The 6,607-nt window shown below is 31.8% G+C and overlaps 1 non-coding gene across 1 annotated transcript; it reads left to right on the top strand.

Moving 5' to 3' along the window:
- Positions 1-420: 420 nt before the first annotated feature.
- On the top strand, positions 421-493 carry TRNAA-UGC (transfer RNA alanine (anticodon UGC)). Its single transcript has one exon. It is a non-coding gene; the product is annotated as a tRNA-Ala (tRNA).
- The last annotated feature ends 6,114 nt before the right edge of the window (positions 494-6,607 follow it).

Here is a 6,607-nt window from a genome sequence, read left to right as displayed (position 1 = left end):
GGGCTTTGACTGTTGAAATGAATCTGGAAATGATATTTGTGATACCTTTGAATCTTCGGACAATCAAGGAATGAAAAATAATTTTTTCTTAGGTTTTAGTTTGACAGATCATGGCTTTTGTGATTGACCTCTGCAAATAGATTGCTTATTATTCAAACAGAAAAACAGGAGTGGCTTCCATTTCTTTTTATTTTATTTGAATCAATTCCAACTTGATATCAGTTGCAGAATCAACTATAATTTTCAAAGAAAAAAAAAACAAGTCAACTCTTGGAATCCATTTAAAAAGATTCCAACAACAAGATGTCCACAATCACTTACATTGCCCACTGGGGCTTGAATAAAAAAAGCTTAATGTGTTTTGCTGACCATTTGAAACTTTTATCTTTTAAAGAAATAACAGAGGACAAATTATCAATTGGGGATGTAGCTCAAATGGTAGAGCGCCCGCTTTGCATGCGGGAGGTACAGGGTTCGATCCCCTGCATCTCCAGTATTATAAAGAAAATGTTAATTTTTTTGCTTGCGTGGAAAACCATATAAAGGCACGTTGAGAGAGAGGGAGGATAATGAATTCTTAGGGTAAAAATTATCGTTGTCAGTAATCTATCTATATTTTAGTATGTGTGGTGGGCCCAGTTTTGCTTATGATAAATAATTTAGAGGTGGGATCCTAGTGGGTTCCACATGACCCACATAATATGAACGTGGAAAAGCATCAATGCTTCACCGAGAGGGAGGTGATCCGAACTTTCATTAGACTTTAGGGAGTTTGAGGAAAAGCATCAATGCTTCACCGAGAGGGAGGTGATCCAAACTTTCATTAAATTCTAGGGAGTTTGAGGAACGATTTATATTATAATCAAAATATTGGATTTTAAAGCACAATACATATAATCTTTATAAAATTATTTTATATATTTATAATTTAATAAATACATTTGTTCTAAGACTTTTAGTGCTTCTCTTTGTTCATCTTTCTTTTTAAAATTAAGATCTTGTCTCGTAAATAATTGTCTTATATAATTTAAGAATTTAAATTGATTATTTTCTAGAGTTAATATATATTGGTATTATTCAGGGAATTATTCTTTAATTCTTCAATTTTAGTTGACCTCCTAAGTATGTTTCTAATTTGGCAAATAATTCTTCATTGTTTAAGTATAATTCACATTCGTACTCTAATTGTTTTGTTTATAATAAAACTAGTTCTAACTATAGTATTTCTAAATTATTAATGTTAGGATTTATAACAGATTTTAAATATATTATCGGATTTTTCATTTTATGTTCTAAATTCGATTTTTAATTCATCATCAGTATTGGTTCCTTTTGTTGGATTATTTTTATAATCTGTAAATCTTAGTAAATAATCTCTTTCTTTAGTTTGATAAATTATGGAATTAGTTGAAATAGTTATAGTGCTTTCTTCAGATTTTATTATTTAGAATAAATTCCATAGTAATTCTGTTAGGGCCTGTTTGGTTACATGAATCTAGAGATTTCAAATCTCTGGATTCATGAATCGAGAATTATACCCCGCTTGGTAGTAAAAACTCTAGATTCATGAAACCCACGATTCACGGTTAAGTGTAAAAAGGGCATCAGAGATTTAGGTAAGGGGTGAAATCCAGAGATTTCAAAAAAGCTATATAATTGTACATTCACAAAAATCATGTCGATCAAATAAATTTTTAGGATGAATTCACAGATTTCATTCCACAACCAAACACTTATTTTTATAAATTATAACTCCATAGATTTGAAGTCTATAGATTTGAAATCTCTAGATATTTGAAATCTTCAAATCATGGTAACCAAACAGGCCCTTAATTCTTTTGATTTTATTTTAGGAGAGACTATTGTTTTTGTTCCTTTATTAGTTAAATTTTCAATTGTCTTTTATATCTATTTTATAATTTATAGTTAAAATTTCCATTGCAGCTCTTAAAAGCCATTGCATAATTGTAAATTGTTGCTTGTGAATCATTTTACTTGTATAGCTAATTTTATGAATTTATTTTTGTCTAATAACATATTTGGTGTAAATATTACTAGCTCTACATGATCATTTATGTCTATTTTCATTAGCTGGATTATTGTTTTTGTGTTTTTCTATATAGATTGTATAATGTTACCAAGACTTTTGTTCCTAGTCATTGTCTTACAAAAGATTTAATGCATTATTTTTAAATATATAAATATTTGTATCAATTATATCTGTGATTGTATTTTCTTGAGGTGTTAACATATTCATATATTGATAAAACTCTCAAAGAAACCTTAACATATTCAGATATTAATAAAACTCTCAAAGAAACTTTATTGTAATAAGAACACTTAATGATTTAATATTTTATCATTTATTTAACTTTAAGATTTAATAAATCACATACCTTAATCACAATGCATTTGCGTTGCAAGATAGACTAGACAAACTCATTGTTTACAGAAAGAAAGCATGGGGAAGTCGATTATCTTTTTTACTTAAGAATAGAAAGTATAATGATATATAGTTTGTTATATTTTCCCTTAACGTGTTATAAAATTGAGAAAATATATTAAGGACAATGAAGAAAATAAAGACAAGACAAATTGAATTATCTTCATTGAATTATGTACATTACATATTTATAGTAGAAGTAACATCTTCCCTTCTATGGAAATATCAAAATCTAATAAAGAAATACAATATATGATTCTTGCATAGAATAAGATGTTCTTGATATAGAATGATATATTGTGGTAATCTTCAGTTAATATGAGAATGCGGATCACCAAGATTGCATACTGAGGTCACTGAGATATTTATTTGAAAGTTATATCTTTGAGCAAATTGCACTGGTACCCTAAAATGGAGGTCTTAAAGCACTGACACCTCACTGTATGTTTAAAAAACACAAAGACCCCAAAATTGGATTTTCATTGGATATATTTGTCCAATTTATCACTGAAAACAGTCCAAATACTATTTCTTATAGGGATATTGTTGGAATTGAAAAAAAATAAAACTATTTTCAGTGATAAATTGGACAAATATATCCATTAAAAATCAAGTTTTAGGATCTTTGTGTTTTCTAAACATAAAATGAGGTGTCAGTGCTTTAAGGCCTCCATTTTAGGGTGCCAGTGCAATTTACTCTATATCTTTTAGTATTATCTCTTTGAAGGTGATGGATATTCACAATCAATATTAACAAAAAAAAAATTAAAATATATATATATATATATATATATATATATATATATATATATATATATATATATATATATATATATACAAAATTTACATAGTTAATTGTTGATGTTTTCTAGTATATTTAAGGACAACTTAAGTTTTCCTATAGATATCTGAATTTTCTCACGTAAATATCGTCATTGTCTTTCAGCCTATGACACCATTGTGCCATGCCTCACCACTTTACGTATACCTTAGTGAAGATGTCACATAACTGACTCTCCTTGTGGTATATGTAATTGTTCCACCCCTTAATGTATGTAAAGCTACCAATAATCTCTATCTGGTTTTGCTAGAACTCGTGCAAACAAGAAAAAAGAAATTTGTTGTTATTTACTCTATAAGTGAATCAAATCATTTAAGATTTTATGATTTTTCCTTTAAAATTTCATTTTCTCGACCATTTGAATATTTTTTTTCTCTAAATAAGATCTATTATATTAAGAATATAAAAAAAATTACATCAAAAAAGAAAAATACAAGACTTGTTAGAACAACGAAGGCCCAAAAAACAAACCAACAAAACTGTTACTGTGGTTGTTTAGATTCCCCCGTGAGATTGAGTTTTAAATATATGTATCACAAATCAAACCTTATGCGCAGGGATGTAGCTCAAATGGTAGAGCGCTCGTTTGCAGATGAGAGGCATAGGGTTCATCCTTACGTCTCCACTAGATAGTTAAAAATATTATTTTTATATTTTCTTATGAGAAATTGTTGATTGACCTCTCTACATTTTTTTTAGGTAAACATTGAAAATGAATGCAAAAATATCAAATTCTCTTCTTCTTTTGGAAAACTATAAAATCAGCTCCATCACTATTTGATGCACTTAATATATTAACCTAATATCCATCTCCCCACCGCCAAAGAGTTACCAAGCTCTTTTTTACGGAAAGAATCTTCCAAGAAGTGACTAATGAGTTGTTGGATAATGCACCCATAATATATTAATCTAATAGCTATCTCTCGCTATCAAAGAGTTTGTTCAATTGACAATCATTAAAATAAAATCCATTTTAACCTCGAGAGGTGGCTCAGTTGGTAAAAGACTAACGCTTCCAGGTAGAAGGTCAGAGTTCCAATCCACTCGGAGCTAGGGGTAAAGCCCACCTATATAAATTAAAAATTTCCTTGAAGACGTAGTCAAGGTGCGTGTAAGCTGGCCTGAATGAACTTAAAAAAAAAACAACAGGGATATGTGCACAACAAATAATTTTTTCTCATGAACCTCAGATCCTTTCATCCCCCCCCAAAAAAAAAAAACCCATTTTTCAACAAAATTTGGGTAAATATCTGTTCAAACTTAGATGGATTTCTTTGATAACAACAGTGTCTAAGGTCTGAGTTCTTTTGTTTCTCTTATTATTTTTCTTCTTGTTTCAGCTTTCCACTTAATGATGCATAAATTCCAAAAGCTATAAAAGTTCTTCTTTTCCTAGTTTTAACCTCAGAATCAGATGTTACCATTTTTAGCTTTCAAATGATCTAATGATGCCTTTGCGAAACCCCAAAGATCCAATACTCATTTTTGAGAAGTGGCGTGTTGTTTTCTTGGAAGTGAAAAAGAGAACAACTAAGAGAGAATCGATTTAATACCCAGAATTTCGAGTTCGTATCCTCTACACAAATTGGGAGAAATTTTTTAATTCACATTGTTGGATTCTTGATATGTGTTCATTGTTTAAAAAAAAAAAAAATTCAATAAATCTAATCTTTTTAAATTTCAAAGATATAGGATTTTTTTGTGTGATTATACACGTGTCGAGCATTCAACCATGTTGATTGAATTTTTTTACTCAGCATGTGGCGTAGAGGATTCAAACACCAGAATTTCTTGCACGAAATCTAACTTAATATTCTTTCCAGTTTGATTGCAGTTCGACCGCTCAAGTAACGTTGTCAACACTTAGAATAGAGGTGGTAGTGGTGGTGCGGGTGGAGGTTGGTGGTGGTGGCCTTGCTGGTGGCGGAGGCAATAGACAGTTGGAAGGTGGTTGAAGGATAAGACAAAGAAGAAGAAAGAAGAAACTGAGCGTATGATGTCCAACTCCATGCCATGGTTTTAGTTGCTGGAGTTGCCACTGTTGTGGCTTCGTTCCTGATTTCAATCACCATTTCCATAGGTTTGAACATAGAACTACTTGGGTTTCAAGGCTGCAGATAGGCATTAGATTAGGGTAAAAATGGGGGGAAGCAATTATACTAACTGTTGGATTTATATATCACGGGTAGCAGAATCCAATAGCTCATTGGAATAGATTTCCTCCAAGGAGAGGAGCCGAACTCTAGGGCGTGTGAATGAAGGTCACAAAAATTTTCTTTTCACAACTATTACTTGTTCTCGTAGATGTACCCAAAATATGATGGCACTCCATTGCTAAAAGCTATCTCACACAGGGTGTCGTAGATTTTCAATTCAAGCAAGCTGTCGTATAGCACTTCTATATTGCTCCTAGTATTCCTTCGCTTGAAACTATTTACTTTTGTTGCTTTACATATTTTGCAGTTCTCATAATGTCATAGATAGTCGTGTACACACTCTAACTAAACTCAAAGGTTTTACTGAGTATTTAGACCCATTTTACAAATCACACGCTTCAAATACAAGATAGAAAAAACATCTACAACACAAGATATACGTGGTTCGACAATTTGCCTATATCTATGGAGTAATGGTCACTCATCAACGTCTACTCATCACTAGTGTCCTCCCTTAATAACACAAGGGCAATGTCTTCATCCATTTACCTAGAATGAGTCTTGGATGCCACATCAACGACACAAGATGTCTTAGTCACAACCATGAATCAGGATATCCAACTTGCTTCCACCCCTAACAATAGAGGCAAGGGTGTCACTCCCAATGGTTTTAGCACCCACTAGTAACCGAATACACAAACTAGATTTATTGCCCTACAACGAAAGCACATCTAGCATAGGTTGGCAGTAATTCAGCTTATCTAGCATACAAAGTGAACACACATAATCAAAATGACATGCCAAGAGATCCAGAGATTAGATCACCTTTTCTTTCTATCCCTTATCTCTTTGGTCTCTTTAGATGACTTCACAAACACTTTGTGTGCACAGCACAAAGCACATCTCTCTTTCTTTCTTGGCAGGTTTGCCTTCTCTGCTTCCTTTTTCCTTTTTGCTTTCTGCTCCTAAACTTTCCACTTTTCTTCCCTTTTCTTCCACTCCATTTTTGTCCAATAACCTTCTCAAGTTCGGGTACAATTCCTTTCGTTTTGACAGTTTTAGTGGAGGATTATAGATACAAGAATGTAATTAGAGATGGGTTGACGTGCATACAACACAAGCAGGGGACAAGTGTTTTCTCTATTTCTTTACCAAACCTAACTCGAA

The sequence above is a fragment of the Hakea prostrata genome, chromosome 10 (genome assembly GCF_041222555.1).
Source record: "Hakea prostrata isolate BN-2017 chromosome 10, UWA_Hpros_2, whole genome shotgun sequence".
NCBI classification, from domain to species: domain Eukaryota; kingdom Viridiplantae; phylum Streptophyta; class Magnoliopsida; order Proteales; family Proteaceae; genus Hakea; species Hakea prostrata.
Note: the sequence above shows the minus strand (reverse complement) of the source record. Positions and strands in the feature narration are given on the sequence as shown.